Source organism: Scyliorhinus torazame, chromosome 1 (genome assembly GCF_047496885.1).
Source record: "Scyliorhinus torazame isolate Kashiwa2021f chromosome 1, sScyTor2.1, whole genome shotgun sequence".
Classification (NCBI taxonomy): domain Eukaryota; kingdom Metazoa; phylum Chordata; class Chondrichthyes; order Carcharhiniformes; family Scyliorhinidae; genus Scyliorhinus; species Scyliorhinus torazame.
In genome coordinates, this window is record NC_092707.1 from 339817226 (window position 1) to 339834108 (window position 16883).

At 41.9% G+C, this 16883-nt stretch overlaps 1 long non-coding RNA gene across 1 annotated transcript; it reads right to left on the reverse strand.

The window, feature by feature from the left end:
• Nucleotides 1-1201: 1201 nt before the first annotated feature.
• Nucleotides 1202-13895, reverse strand: LOC140397401 (uncharacterized). The gene is made up of 3 exons (XR_011937343.1): nt 13828-13895; nt 11465-11572; nt 1202-1231 (listed from the first exon to the last, which is right to left on the reverse strand). It is a non-coding gene; the product is annotated as an uncharacterized lncRNA (long non-coding RNA).
• Between the last annotated feature and the right edge of the window lie 2988 nt (nt 13896-16883).

Here is a 16883-nt window from a genome sequence, read left to right on the forward strand (position 1 = left end):
CTCTGGCCCCAGGATCATTCCTCTGCTTAACTTAAATCGAAGGGCTCACCAAACTTCCCCAATTTCACTGACGGGGAGCTGCTTTGAATGTGCAAGTGGTTCACTGCAAATATGATAATAGAGTGCTGACCAACAAGACAATTCAGGCCTCCAACCATTTACATTGAAGAGGCAGTGACTCCTTGCCCCATTAACGGTGTCACATCAAAATAAGTGCTCATGCTACCAGTTGATTACCAGCTAAGTACTTTGAGAGTTAGCTCTGTCTTTGGTATAATTATCGCAGACTCACTCACATTTTCCACAATTAATTAGACATGACAGTAGCATTTTACCAAACTAGGATATCAATAAAGCCAAATTTAATGAGGCTGAGACGTAAGTAAGTTAATTGTTTGTAAGTTGAATTTATGATCAACCAGGTGCAGTTGAATTGAGATTTTCCAATCTTTTTTATATATCTCCCATGTTACTTGTTGAATAATTTTGATTTATACAGCCACAGTCTCTACTTCATATAGAGGCCAAGTGTAAATGTTAGATGTTGTAGCATCTTTCATAGGGGCAGAGATTTGGGATTGGATTAATAGCTTTTGATATGAAGCTAAGAATTCACTACAGCTATTATCACAAAACATCTCCAGCTACATTGCTTGAAATTGACACAACAGAAATGCTGTCCTATTTCCTTTTCAAAGCAGTGTGCCTGTCAATCACTGGAGAGGAGCAGTGATATATTTTCAACTTTCAAAAGCAAGGTTTTTTCCAACAGCCAGAGCTGACAGAAATAAACCACAACATAAAATATGATAGCAGGGGCTGACAGGACATTTCTTTTACATTTAATACAGTATGGCACTTTCTTCAATGGACAAAGGGCTGTAATGCATTACTATGCAATGGTGATCAATGTAAGGGTCAACTTACTTTTGCAGGAGAGATCCTTATAATGAATCACTGAATTAAAACACACTTACATTGCAATAAAGCATCTGATAGTGATATTTGAAGGTGTCAAAACATTTTACACCTACCTTTCAGAATGTTCCAGCAAACTCCCCCCAGTGGTCATAAACTCTCAAAGGAGGGGGATAGTTTTAAGGATTCAAGAACCCACATCAACATATGAAAATGGCACCCAGGAGGAAAGACAACTTTCTGTGATCCCCATAATGGGGACCCCAACATCAGAAGAGCTGTGGGTGCATTTTGTATTCAAAGACTTAGCGACCTGTGAAAAGGCAAAAGAGAAATGATGTGGCAGCAGTAAGGCCGCGGAAAATTGTTTTAACAACAAAATAAAAAATTAAGTTCAGCATTTCATGACCCATTCCGCACCTCCATTAGCAGACAAAAATCCAGTCCCTTTAATTAATTAATTAAATTAGTTCATCCAGTCCCATGGTTTATATTAATGTTTTAGAGGTAACCTTTAGCTTTGGGGAGATTAAATTTGTATAGGCAAGGTAAATAAAATTCTGGACTTTATAAATTGCCAGACCAACTCAAGTAATGGCAGTTCAAAGGGTAACTTGTGTAATTGTGTTTAGTTCACGAGGTCACAGTTGGAACCGTAATCAGACACAATAAAGTTTGTTTTTGTTTCAAGAAGTAAAAACTTGTGGTGTAGTTTCAATCAGGATGCTCACAATTGTCTTTAAATATTAACAGTCTCTACAGGGATCATAACAACTGAAATGTGAAGTTTCTAGTTCCAAGATGTGTCTCAGGTTGCACTTACACTGTCATTTTTAAACTGATGAAAAGCACCATAAAAATTACAATATAACACTGAACACAACTCCAATTTGATTCTGGATAACATCAGTCCACAACTATGGCTGGACACCTCCTGGAATGTAATCCCAAAGTGGTTTAAAAAGTGTTACACAATGTGTTTTATCTCCTGCTGAGAAGTACTTCAGTAACTGTCTCAAATCAGTTTAATGGCAAGTCTACACCATCCGAGAATTTGGGAAGCCATTTTATTTCATTTATCGTTTCCTGAAAATAATTCAGAATTACACGAAATAAGAGCAGAAATAGACCATACAGCCAATTGAACCCATTCCACAGTTGCCTGAAAGACGTGCTGTTAGGTAAATTGGACATTCTGAATTCTCCCTCTTGTGTACCCGAACAGGCACCGGAATATGGCGACTAGGGACTTTTCACAGTAACTTCATTGCAGTGTTAATGTAAGCCTACTTGTGACAATAGTAAAGATTATTATTGTGAAATAAGACCATAAGATATGGGAGCAGAAAGTGGCCATGGGGCCCATCGAGTTTGCTCCACCATTCAATAAGATCATAATTGATCTGATATATAATCCTCAACCCCCCATTTCCACCTTATCCTCATAACCCTGGATTCCCTTACTGATTAAAAATCTGTCTGTCTCAGCTTTCAATATACTTAATGAACCAACCATTACAGCCCTCTCCAGTAAAGAATTCACAACCCTCTGAGAGAAGAAATTCCTCATCACCTCTGTCTTAAATGGCCAACCCCTTAACCCTCTGTTCCTAGACTCTCCCACTAGGGGAAACAAGGGTTGGGATTCCACAGCCGCCACCGACCGTTCCCAACAAGCAAAACGTGGTTAGAACCACGCCGTCGGGAACACGGCCAGTTTTCATTGGTGAATCGCGGGGGTGGGGCCTCTGTCAATGGTCCCCTACCCACAGGGACCGGAGAATCGTGGGAGCTGCGTCGTGCCGGTTTTCGGCGTCAACGCTCATTTCCACACACCCCCCCCCCCAACCCCCACACCCCGACAATCATGATTTTGTCGCGGAGGCTCGAAGAATTCCGCCCAAGATTCCCCAGCCCTGTGTTACTCGGCAGCGCGCTATTCACTGGAGGTGGGATTCTGGCTTCCCACCGCTTGTCAATGGGGTTTCCCAGTGAAGCCACCCCAATCCGCCAGACAGGGGTTCACTGCCAGCAGCAAAAGTGATTCACAAAGACTGGAGAATTCTGGCCAAACTGTCAGAATCTACCCTCTCAAGTCTCCTGAGAATCCTATATTGTCATAATATACACCAGTATATCATGGTGCAGACACACACTGATGGACACACAGTGGAACCAATCAACACACACAACACCGCAGCCAATCACCAGTGAGAGCACACGCACTATAAAGAGAGGGGGCATCAGAGTTCCCGCTCATTCGAGTTGCAGCTAGCTAGGAGGACAGTGCTCACAGCCTGTAACACCATGTGCTGAGTGCATCGACTGGTTAGGACAAGGCAAAGGTCTTTAGTTAAAGCTAGTATCGTATTCACCCACAGTCTGAGTAAGTTTAAACAGTTAATGATTCAATAAAATAGTGTTGCACTATTTCAAGTGTTGGTGACCTGTATGTGATCCAGAACACCCAACACATCATATATGTCTCAATAAGGTCGCCTCTCATTCTTCTGAACCCCAATGAGTACAGGCCCAACCTACTCAGCCTCACCTCAGAAAAAAATCCCCCCTTACCTGGGATCAACTTAATGAACCTTCTTTGAACTTTCTCCAATGCCAGTATGTATTTCCTTAGATAAGAGGAACAAAACTATTCACAGTATTCCAGCCTGATCATGGCTGATCTTTGACCTCAACACCACTTTTTGGCCCAATGTCTTGATTCCATTCGAGTTTTAAAAAATCTGTTGATTTCAACTCAATAGCTGAGCATTCATAGTCCTCTGGGCCAGTAAATTCCAAAAATTCACAATCCTCTGAATGAAGAGATTTCTCATTGTATCTGTCCTTAAATCGGGGTTGACACGTATCCTGAGACTATGGGCTGCATTTTTACAGAGTCAGACCTCTAATAATGTCTCGCTTCTGGGATTCCCGCCCCCATTCCCAGTACGGCTATTTTTTGCCATTGTGTGAGAAGGGTATGAGCTGGTCAAACATGGCAAGGGAACTTCATGCTGATTACCATGTTCCGTCCACCCTTAGCTGATGAGTCAGTATACCTCCACATTGAACACCACTTGGAGAAAGCACTGAGGATGGCAAGGGCACAGAATGAACTCTGGGTGGGGGACTTCAATATCCATCACCAAGAGCAGCTTGATAGTACCATCACAGACAGAGCTGGCCAGGTCCTAAATTACATAATTGCTAGACTGGGACTGCAGCAGATGGTGAGGGAACCAACAAGAGGGGAAAACATACTTGACCTCATCCTAACCAATCTGCCTGCTGCACATGCATCCGTCCATGATAGTAACGGTAGAAGTGACTACCGCACGGTCCTTGTGGAAATGAAATTCCGTCCTCACATTGCGGATACCCTGCATTGTGTTGTTTGGCACTACCACCATGCTAAATAACTTTAAACAGCTCTAGCAACTCAGAACGCGGCATCCACGAGGTGGTGTGGGCCATTAGCTGCAGCAGAATTGTACTCAACCATAACCTGTAACCTCATGGCTCGGCATATCCCCCATTCTACCATTATCACCAAGCCAGGGGATCAACCTTGGTTCAATGAAGAGTTCAGGAGGGCTGGCCAGAAGCAACACCAGACATACCTAAAAATGAGGTGTCAACTTGGGTAAAGTTGCAACACAGGACGACTTGTATGACAAACAGCATAAGCAGTGAGTAATAAACAGAGCTAAGCGATTTCACAACCAATAGCTCAGATCTAAGCTCTGCAGTCCTGCCGCATCGAGTCACAAATGGTAGTGGACAATTAAACAACTCACTGGAGGAGGAGGCTCCACAAATATCCCCATCCTCAATGATGGAGAATCCCAGCACATCTGTGCAAAAGATAAGGCTGAAGCATTCACAACAATCTATAATCGTCAGCCAGAAGTGTCAAGTGGATGATCCATCTCGGTCTCCTCCGGAGGTCCGCAGCATCACAGATGTCAGTCTTCAGCCAATACGATTCACTCCACGTGATATCAAGAAATAGGTGAGTGCAGTGGATACTGCAAAGGCTATGTGCTCTGACAATATTCCAGCAATAGTCCAGGGGATTTGTGCTCCAGAACTTGCTGCACCCCTAGACAAGCTGTTCCAGTACAGCTACAACACTGGCATCCACCCAGCAATGTGGAAAATTGCCCAGGTGTGTCCTGTACACAAGAAACAGGACAAATCCAACCCAGCCAATTACCGCCCTATCAATCTACTCTCTATCATCAGCAAAGTGATGGGAGGAGTCATCAACAGTGCTATCAAGCGCCACTTAGTCAGCAATAACCTGCTCACGGACGCTCAGTTGGGTTCCTCAGTTGGGTCACTCAGCTCCTGACTTCATTACAGCCTTGGTTCAAACATGGACAAAAGAGCTGAATGCCAGAGGTGAGGTGAGAGTGACTATCCTTGACATCAAGGCAGCATTTAGCCAAGTATGGCATCAAGAAGCCCGAGCTAAACTGGAGTCAATGGGATTCAGGGGAAAAACTCGCCGCTGGTTGGAGTCATACCTGCCGCAAAGAAAGATGGTTGTGGTTGTTGGAGGTCAATCATCTCAGCTCCAGGACATCACTGTAGGAGTTCCTCAGGATAAGTGTGTTCGGCACAACCACCTTCAGCTGCTTCATCAATGACCTCCCTCTATCATAAGGTCAGAAGTGGAGATGTTTATGGATGACTGCACAATGTTCAGCACTGTTTACATCGCCTCAGATATTGAAGCAGTTCAAGTCCAAATGCAACAATATCTGGGCTTGGGCTGACAAGTGGCAAGTTGCATTTGCGCCACACAAGTGCCAGGCAAAGGCCAACTCCTACAAGAGAGGATCTGACCATCGCCCCTTGACATTCAATGTCATTACTATCACTGAATCCCCCACAATCAACATCCTGGTGGTTACCGTTGACCAAAAACTGAACTGGACTATCCAAATAAATACTGTGGCTATAAGCGCAGGACAGAGGCTAGGAGTCCTGCGGCAGGTAATTCACTTCCTGGCCCCCACCCCCCGCCAAACATTGTCCATAATCTACAAGGCACAAGTCAGGAGTGTAATGGAATACTCTCTACTTGCCTGGATGAGTGCAGCTCCAATAACACTCAAGAAGCTCAACACCATCCAGGACAAACCAGCCCTCTTGATTAATACAACAAAAAAAGAAAAAGCTCGAAAATCTCAGCAGGTCTGACAGCATCTGTAAGAGAATGTCACTAACATTTTGAGTCTCGATGCCTTTTCATCATAGGTTGATTGCTACCCCTTCCACAAACATTCAAACCCTCCACCACTGATGAACAGAGGCAGCAATATGTACCATCTACAAGGTGCACAATAGGAACTCACTAAGGCTCCTTAGGCAGCACCTTTCAAACCCACACACTCGAAGGCAAGAGAATCCTTCCTTAGGTACCTCAACAAAACTCAAAGGTCTCCTTGTTTAGAACTATTTATCTTATATTACTGCTTCTTACAGAGAGTGGAAGAGACTTCTGGGGAGGGATTCTCCCCTACCCGGCAGGGCGGGATGTTCCGGCGTAATGGAGTGGCGGGAACCACTCAGGCGTTGGGCCGGCCCAAAGGTGCGAAGACATCCGCACCTTTAGGGGCCAAGCCCTCACCTTGAGGGGCTAGGCCCGCTCCGGAGTGGTTTGCGCTCCGCCGGCTGGCGGGAAAGGCCTTTGGCGCCACGCCAGCCGAGGCCGAAAGGTCTTCGCTGGGCGACGCATGCGCGGGAGCGTCAGCGGCTGCTGACGTCATCCCCGCGCATGCGCAGGGGGGGGATCTCTTCTGCCTCTGCCATAGTGAAGACCATGGCGAAGGCGGAAGAAAAAGAGTGCCCCCACGGCACAGGCCTGCCCGCGGATCGGTGGGCCCCGATCACAGGCCAGGCCACCATGGGGGCACCCCCCAGGGCCAGGTCGCCCCGCGCCCACCCCCCCCCCCCCAGGTCCCCGGAGCCTGCCCGTGCCGCCTTTTCCCGCCGTTCAAAAGGTAGTTTAATCCACGCTGGCGGGACGGGCATTCCAGCAGTGGGACTTCGGCCTATCGCGGGCCGGAGAATCGGCGAGGGTGGGCCCGCCGACCGTTGCGGCCAACTCCGAATATCTTGGTGGCGGAGACTTCGGGACACGGCAGGGGCGGGATTCACGCCAGCCCCCGCCGATTCTCCGTCCCGGCGTGCCCCTGGTCAGCCATGCTTGGTTTGGAGTGGCGCCCTTCAAGCTATAAGCCTCTGGTGACAGGCCAGTGACCTGTTCCTGGTAAAACACGCTATGGAATCAGATGAAAGTCTGCCTTGTGCATCACCAAGTGCGGGAGGAGGGACAACTGCTTCCTGCATTACATCAGATGGCTTCAATGACTATCAATGGTAAATTAATATGCAAATATTCCGAAATGTGCACGATAGCCATTGGACAGCAATTATGCAAAAGGAGTAAAATAACTACAATGCTACAAAAATTAGAGTTGTCTTTCATCTAGTTCCCCAACAGCAGCAGATATAACCATCGTGCTTATAAATACCACTGCCGGTATATCCTCTACACCTGAGCTCTCTCTGTAGTTAGTACAGAGAGAGCTGCCACATGCTTCAAGCTCATCAAAAAACTTTTTTAAACATTGATCTTGAGGGAACAAATGTAGCCAGCAGACTGTTCAATTTCAGACGGCAACTGATTGAAAATCTGGGCAATTTATGGATTAGATTATCTACAATATCTACAATGGCTTCTGAGATCCTGGTCCTATAGCTCCTCAACCGAGTATAGATACTTTCTGCCCCTCTGGATAACTATAAAATCTATACCTTAGATGCCACATGCTTTCCAACTTCCCTGTCTTCCATAGACTCTCCTGTATAGATTCTCCAGACCTCTTCCTGGAAGGAGGAGAGAGTCTGGCCTCTTGATGGTCCTTACACATGTTATACGCTTTTTGTGCTTCATGTGGAATCTTATCTTTCCAGAGGACTATACAAAGTATAAATATGTTCTGCCCACCAGTTACTCAGAACGCAACCTAAGAGCTTGAGAGTTTTCCTTAATTTGTACAACTAGAAGGATCAAGATTTAATCTAAGATATCAGTGAAACTTATTATTTGAAGAATATTTTGAGGGAAAGGAATAGAACTTGAACGGTCTTGAACTTACCTGGGGTGTGGTTAAAGGAAGAAAGGTATGGAACAGAAGCAGGCAAAGTCACACACTTAATTTAGCTGAATAAAATCATGAATGTAAGTTATTTTACTTTAACTGGCCTGGTGAGATCATTAAACTTTCTCCTGTAATTATGTGCTATCTACAGGGTGGTACTTATCACCTCTGCACTCTTGGGACTGCAGAAGACCTTGTTAGGTCACTGCCAACCAAGACCGCACGCCTTTTACGTATTTCAGACATTAACACCTCCATTGATGACTTTAAGAACTTGGTCACCTCTGGCCCATTAATCCTACATCGAACATGTATTTAATCCAATGCCTGTGACATCTACTGCTTTTGCTTCTATTTTTTTTAAAATCCTTCCATCAAGATGGATGTCCCATGGCATCTTACTAATGCACAGCCACTTAAATACTGCAACTGGAGTGATTTCCTTCCAACTGAAGGTTGACTATCAAGAGTGTATGAAAATAGTGCTTAAAAGTTATGCAAGGGATTGTGCAAGGGACTGAGTTCAGGAAAATTGGAGAGGTTCATAATAGATTTACTAGGATTGGCGGAAAGACAATTTTGGCAAAACAAATTTACTAAATCAAGTGGAAAGAAATATTTAGGTCACTACCTTCCATCACTATAAAATAGTAAATGCCCATCTCAGTTTGCTTAAGCTGTGCATCTTGAGGGTCATTCCTGGATCAACATTGCCATAAAGGTGCCTATAGTCTCCCTTTTGAAACTTCATATGATTGGACTACAAAGTGGCCATAATTGTGAAAAAATAGAAATCACATAACTAATTGTGAAGGTTCTGACAAGTAATTCTATAAAGTGTGAAGAGGGCAATGCAGAACGTCAAAAGGACATAGCGAAGTTGGTTGAGTGAGCAGATAGTTGGCAGGTGAAGTTCAGCATGGAGAAATGTGACATGATGCATTTTGGTAGGGAGAATATGGAGAGACAATATAAAATAAGGGGTAAAATTCATAATGGGGTGCAGGAGCAGAGGGACCTGAGTGTATTTGTGCACAGATCAGTGAAGGGGGCAGGAAAGGCGGAAAGCAGTTAGTAAAGGATTATAGTATTCTGGGCTTTTTTAATAGGGACATAGAGTACAAGAGCAAGAAGGTTATGCTGAACTTATATAAGACACTAGCTAACGTAAGCTGGAGTATTGTGTGAAGCTCTGGGCACCACACTGTAGTAAGGATGTGAACGCATTGGATAGAGTTCGGAAGAGGTTTACAAGAATGGTTCCTGTGATGAGAAACTTCAGTATTGAGGACAGATAGGAGAGGTTTGGACTGTTCCCTTGGAGGGAAGAAGGTTAAGAGGAGATTTGATAGAGATGTTCAAGACCAGAGGGTGTAGATTTAAAGTGATTTGCAAAAGAAGCAAATGGGATGCAAGAATAAATTTTTTCACAGAATGAGTGGTTTGGACCTGGAATGTACTACCTGGAAGTGTGGTGGAGACAAGTTCAAGAGGGAATTAGATAATTATTTGAATCAAAACAATGCAGGGGTACGGGGAAAAGGCAGGTAAATCGCACTAAGTTAAGATGCTTGTTTGGAGAGTCAGTGCAGACACGATGGGCCACATGGCCTACTTCTGCACCATAACAATTCTGTGATTCTGTGAGAACCATCCTATTGCCACAATACTTGAACTAACTCAAAAAACGAATTCAGTAAAGTTCTCTATGTTATACAATAAAAACAAGAGCAATGTCCTGTGTCAAGCAATAACCAGAGTGAAGCTTCACATATCTCATCTGCTTGTGGCAACTTTTCCCAGTTTGGAAATCTCCGGAGCCCCCCCACCCTTTGAATGCAGAAGTTCAAATGTGGAATTTCCGATATGTTTAAATAACTGTGATCACTTACTTACTGAACTACAGTAATTTAAATATAAATGAGGCCAATGGAAAGTTGTGCCTTTACTGTTGGTACCCCTATCCAATTTTTCCAAGCCTTTTGTGTTTCCAGCAATTGCCAAGGTCAAGTCTTGGACATCTGTTCTTGAGGCAGAGCCTGTACTCTGTGCTTGTGCCACCTCATGCAAATTTAAAAAAATAAAATGCCAGGGTGTTGCGGTTTGGTTGCTACAAATGATCATTCCAACTACCTGATTTATCAGTTGCAGCTTCCTACGTTAAATGATGTACTTTATATGATCTTGCACAGACATTCCCTTTAAGCTGTTTAATTAGACAAACTAAGATGGACGATGGTTTTTGATAGGTTGTTATGTAGCATATAAACTTTACATCTGATGTTTCTCCTGGCTAACATGCAAATGACAATTCCGATCTCTTGCCATTTTTATAGTGGTCAAAACTACAATATTATCTTAATTAGAGATATTACTGGGTAGTATTTAATATATACTCCATATTTTACTTTAGCATGCCCAGGAGAATAGAGGGTTCTGCTTGTTATATCATGCTGATGTGTTTATTGATGATTGCTTTAAATTATGTGCCCTGAGAAATTATTGAATATTACATATAGAATTAAAGCACTATCTTAACAGCAGTAATAAGGAGTAAGGAATTAAACTCTGCTCATTCATTTGAATTTCAGAGTAACAAGTCTTTATTTCCTCATACTAAAATGAATTAAATGACATAGGGTGGGATTCTCTCTTCCCCCAGCCGCATGTGTCTCGATGGCGTGTCGTTCGCTGGCAGCAGGATTCCAGACTCCCACCCTTGTTAATGGGATTTCCCATTGGCGCCACCCCACGCCGCCGGGTAACCCATGGGCAGGGGTGCACTGCTTGTGGAAAAAGTGAATCCCAACGGCTGGAGAGTTGTGGCCATAATATTTTGCTCGTTGTGTGCACACAATATGAAGAAACCTTGCGGGTTACCAACATTTTTCACTTCTCGTGAATTTAAGGAGGAATTCTACCTCAACCCAGAAAATACCTCCACAGAATAGCAGCCACCATTTCTCATGCCTATGGAATCTTCTCCTCCTGGATGATAGTCATTTCATCATTTGACTGAAAAGTAACTTGTTTTGAAGTAAACCATTGAGTTCCACCATGTGACTTACTTATGCCACATGTTATTTGTGATATTTATGTATTCGTTCCAAAATTGACAATTTTTGACGTAGTTTAAATCAATATAAAAGTATTACTCTGAGTGAAAGAGTTCCATCTCACTCTATTCACGAGAGTTAGAGCGGAGGATGCCAGCCTTGAGGCAATGATAAGCGTGTGGAACAAGTGGGAGATAAGAGTTTTGGTGGAAGAGTGACAATATTGACACAAATAGACCAGGAGGGACAGATCTCTGCTTGGATGGAGAGTGGTAACGTTGAGAGACTAGGTGGGACAGGATAATCACTGACCTGGAGGGACACCAGTGACACTGAGCAGTAGATGTCCGGACAAAAAGCAACAAGAAAATATTGTGCTCGTAGTGAAGAAGAGCGTACAACTGCATCCCAGGCACACATCTGTGTAAACACAAGCAAAACTGTTTTGAGGAGCACAGCGGAATGACTGGATGTAAGGATCATAAACTAGTATATGTTTAAGCTTTCTGCTTTTCTGGAGCTTTTTTAAAATAAATTGGTCAGAGAATTTTAGGTTTTCAATAACAATCGAGCAACCAATCCATCATAATTGTTGTATTTTATCAAGGCCATGAAATTATGTTCAGGATAATATGTATGTATTATTAATGCACCTGTCTGGAAGTCTTCTCTTATTTTCAACAGATTAATAGCAGTGAGGAGTTTCAGAGCAGCATGTTAAGCATTTATACCACAGCATAATTTCAAGCCCCAAGAGTTTTGTGTTTATTATACATAAAAGCAGGACAAAGGGATCCAATTTCAACAAAGATAATAATCTTTGGACAGGTACAAACAGCCACTATGATTGAAGAATAAGCTTCATGGGGTTGAAAATCCTCTGAGCTATTTTTAGATCACTGTTAATGTGTTTGCACTAAATTTCTGAGTGCTATTTTAACAGCGTTATCCCATTTATTTCAAGAAACTGAACAGCTTCATTCATACAGTGCGCTCAGAAATTTGACACAAATGCATTAAGCACCATGCTAAAAATAGTGTAGGGAGGAACTTCAACCTACAGGAGACTTATCCTGCAACGGGGCAACTGAATGGTGAAGAATGGGATGAAGTTTGTTTATCCCTATTTGTAATTTTGTAGCTGTGAATTTGGACTGATTTTTACAACCGTTGCACTATGATTTAATGAGTTGAAGAGAAGCATGTTTAAATGTTTTAGTGTAAAAACAGATGTGCAATGTCTCACAATGATCATCCATTATTAGCTAAAGGTGGCATCAAGAGATTAAAATCAATTATAATGTACAAAGTAGGTCACAGCCAACCAGAAACATTTTAACAATGGCTCCACCACAGGTATTTTCCTACTGCACAATGCTGATCAGTCAGCATGTAAATACCTCATGACTTAACAACTGCCCAATCAAACAATAAAACTGCAACCAGAAAGCAAGAATTATTTTGAGGAAGCCTAACAAAGATAAAACAATTCTGACGCCAATATATTTAATTTTCTTTTAAATTTCAGCACAAAAGTATCTTTTCATTATTCCTTACATCTACTGCTGGTTAAAAATTGCATGTGAAAATCACTGTAATGATATATAAAAACAACAGAACCCAATATTAAAAAATCCTACAAAACCAGAAATAAGAGTGCATTTGGAACTGATTTTATGAAGTAAACCTGCTTATATGTGTTATTAAACTCAGGATCCAGTGTTTTTTTCCCCACGTGAAGGAGCTATTTCTTTTCATGGGAGGTCAATAGCCCTCCTGAATATGACATAATGTGCAAGTAAATAATCTGTAATAATGGAGTTTAGATTATCACCTTTTCTGAGCTTGTCCATCCCGGTGAAGGCTAATCACCAATCACAATGTTCTCTGATATATCCTATTCTTGGAGGGTATTGACATTCACTTTGGTGTGTATCGCTGTCTGTTGTGATTGGGTATTGGTATTCACAAGGATGAATTAATGAATAAACTCTGGCTGTATGACATCCATAAATTTGTGATGTCTTCATTTGATTGCTGATGACATCATTTGCAGAACTTTCTTCAGTTAAAAGCTAAAGACTAAAAAGGGTATTATTTGGGATTCAGAGCAGTGAAGCAACATCCGTATGGGTAAAATGTTTTTGGCAATTATTTACTGCTCTGTGCCACAACAGCTACAACACAATTAAATTCTTATATAAATTAACATTTTTCCTCCTCAAATTTTTCAGGTCAGCTCTTAGTAAAGTGTAGCATAATACTAATAAATTTCATTGGCTGGGAAGTATGAGGCAATAAACAGCTTCTGTGCTGATTAAATGCAAAGGCTGCAGGCCAAGATGGTTAATCAAAATGCAGGGGCATTTATAGCTGCACATACTCAAGACAAAAAGAAATTATCATTTAATTTAACAAAATTCCAGGTCAATGGTATCATCCTATCTTTCACCTTGCATTGCGAACTGCTTGGTTTTATGCATGTGCAGTTAATGAATACAATACGATATCTGTGTGCATTTTGTAGAGGAACTGCAAGGAAAGGAAATGCAAGCTAACCCTTACGACACCATTAAATAAAAAGCTTTTCTCTTGTAAAATCCTGGAACCTCTAAAAAAAAAGTCAGTAAATCTTAGAACAGAGATGCACGGACAGTTCCATGAATCTCTCTTACCTTATGGAAGAATTTCTACTTAATTCACTTTTGAAATTCATGGGACTGTAACACAGCCATGACTTATCACTGCTTTCCAAAATGGTTATTTTTCCCTCTACTTGCTCTTGCATAAGTTGGGTGGGCTCTCTCAGGAATCCAAGGATCTGCAAGGTTCAGGAACATTTTGACAAGGTAATATATTTATTTGCCAATGCTGTATTTAGAGTTTAACTTAAAATCATTTACTTTGTGGGGAGAACCTTCCAGCATTTCGTATTTGGTGTAAGTATTCAGTTGGTCCTCATTTTCCCCCTTTGTTTTCAGTAGTTGGTCTTCGCCTCTTAGGCTGTTAGCAGGTCCAGGGGATTGTAATTTGCTCGGACCAAGAATTTTCTGTTTTACTGAACATGTATTGCTGAAGCAAACTATTACAATAAATCACTCTAATGCCAGAAGGAGCTTGCTGCTGCAACATGACACTGAACTAAAATAGTTAGTATACAATTTTAGGAAAACATTGTTCAATCAGTCTTTTACTTTATTTTTCATTTGATTTCATTCCATTTATTTTCTCTCCTATTTTTGTTGTGATAACATTACTTTTTCTTAGTGTAGCTAACCTAACAATCTGTTTGTTACCTTCATTATTTTTTTTAAAACACACTTTTATTACCAATTTTCTTCTTCTTCCTGGCTCCCAGCTCTCATTTCAAGGGTGGGGCAATTTATAAACAATTGCTCTTTTGCTGAAAACTGACTCCAAAGATTCTTCTTTCAGTTCACTACATGTCAAAAATATAAAGACCAGCCTGACCTTGTCATAAATTTTTTTTAAAGGCATCAAGCCTGGAGGAGATCCAACAGACCAGTATCTCAGCAACAATCATGGAATCCATTGGACAATGTAACTCATCCATATTGCAGTAAGAGTTAAGGCAACATTTAAACCACAAACCATAAAGCAAAGCAGTACTAAAGAGTGTGCAGTATCAATCCACAAAACCAAAGTTTTGTATCAAAGTTTTTACCTGAGTAGGAATCATGACTCATCATGTTTTAGATAGAACAGTACAATTACAATGACAGCCAATCTGCTCTCACTTTATCACACTCTTTGGTGCCATTAACACTTACTTATTCCACTGTCAATTCTTACAGTTAGTCTTTCATTCAAATTTCCCAGAATGGCAACGAAAGGGACCTTTAAATCGCAATATCTCTTTTAAATATTTATGCTAAGTTAAATGTACTGGGGATTGTGCTTAAAGCATGGGAGAGAATATTTTGGTATTCGGATCAACTTCTGTATCTGCTTAAATTCTGTGTTGGTTGTTTAAGATTTGTCAAATTCCTTTGACTGGATCATGCCTCCAGAAAGCATTCCAAAGTGCTAAGTGGAATTCAACTATATATTCAGAGCTCAGACAGGGAAATGTCAGCACAAATAGGTGTAGTCAATGAAGGGGTTAAGTCCAAGTTTTGCTCACAATACCTGTTTACGCTTTGCTGAAAAACAGTAAAGTGGAACCATTGTTGACCAGATTGATCATAGGAACAAATCTGCTCCTTGTAACCTTGTTTAATGATATGTTGCTGGGCTCAGCACCTTGCTGTAGCTGTGATTCTTCACTGGCCTGGCCCGCATGATAGATCACAGTGGGAGGCTGATGGCGCAATCACTCACCAGCAGCCACTGACACCTGCACTGGTCTGACACCCGTCCCCCTGGACGGATCAACCAGGCAGCTCGGCCTACCGGGAGATGAAGGAGAGCAGTGACAAAATGATTCTGCAAACCAGCTAAATAAAAGTTCTACCCATGGAAAAAAAAACTTTCTTTTTTTTCTGTTAAGGACTTTGTTGCTGAAGATAGTTCTGATCTGTGTAGCTTTGTTGATTTAGGTCACAGATTTTTGCAGGGTCTGTGAAGGTAAAGATGCTGTGATTAACCTGAAAGCCTGTAATATATTCTGGGTGGCAAATGGTATCACAGTAAGCCTGATATTTTCCTCTGCATTCTTTTTCTAAATTTGTTACAAACAGATGTGTTAAGGCTGTCACAAAAATCAGAGTGTTTCAGTACTTCCTTAAGAGGCACAAACAGAAGCCTGCTTTGCTGTCCAAACCAAACCTAAAAACCTGATACATTATTAAATCAGCCAGAGAACCTCGACAATAGTTCTACTAAGTGTTTGAATGGTACTGATATTTTTGCCTTCTCTTTAAGTTGCATATAAAGATAAGTCAGAAACTATTGCTCAGTTGATTCTTAACCCTTTCCAGTAATACAATAACTTTCATTTACATAGCGCCTTCAATGCAATAAAAAAATCCTAAGGCACTTCACAGGAGCATTATCAAACAAAATTTGACCCTGAACAACGTAAGAGGTATTAGGAAAGATCACCAACAACTTGGTCAAAGAAATGGGTTTTAAGGAGCATCTAAAAAGAAGAGAGAGAAGCTGAGAGGCAGAGATATTTAGTGATGGAATTCCAGCGCTTAGGGTCTACGCAACTGAAGACATGGTTAACAATGGTAGGGTGTAGGAAATAAAGAATGCATTAGGGATCAGAATTGGAGGAGTGCAGATACTTCTGGATGGGGGACAAATGGGGCAGTTGGAGGGGGTTGCAGGAAGTTACAGAGATAGGCTGGGTGAGGCTATGGAGAGGTTTACAAACAAGACCCAGAAAACCAATGTAGGTTAGTGAGCACAGGAGTGATGCTGAGTGGGACTTGGTGCAAGTTAGGATATAATCAGCAGAATTTTGGATGAAATTACATTCATGTGGGTGCAAAATGGGGGTTTGGTCGCATTGGAAGTGTCAGGTTTAGATGTTGAAAAACACATGGATGAAGCATCTTGAACATATTCAGAATTTCCATCCTATGATGGCACAGTGGTCAATGTGCCACACCACAAAATGGCATAGGTCGTATGTTCTGCAGTGCAATTTCTTTCATGGGAAAGCCCTGAGCTTCTTTCTGGGGGAGATGAGTCCAGAAAACGAAAGCTTCTTCCCAACAAGGAGAAAAACTAGAAACCAGTCAACTGCTAACATGCTCACACA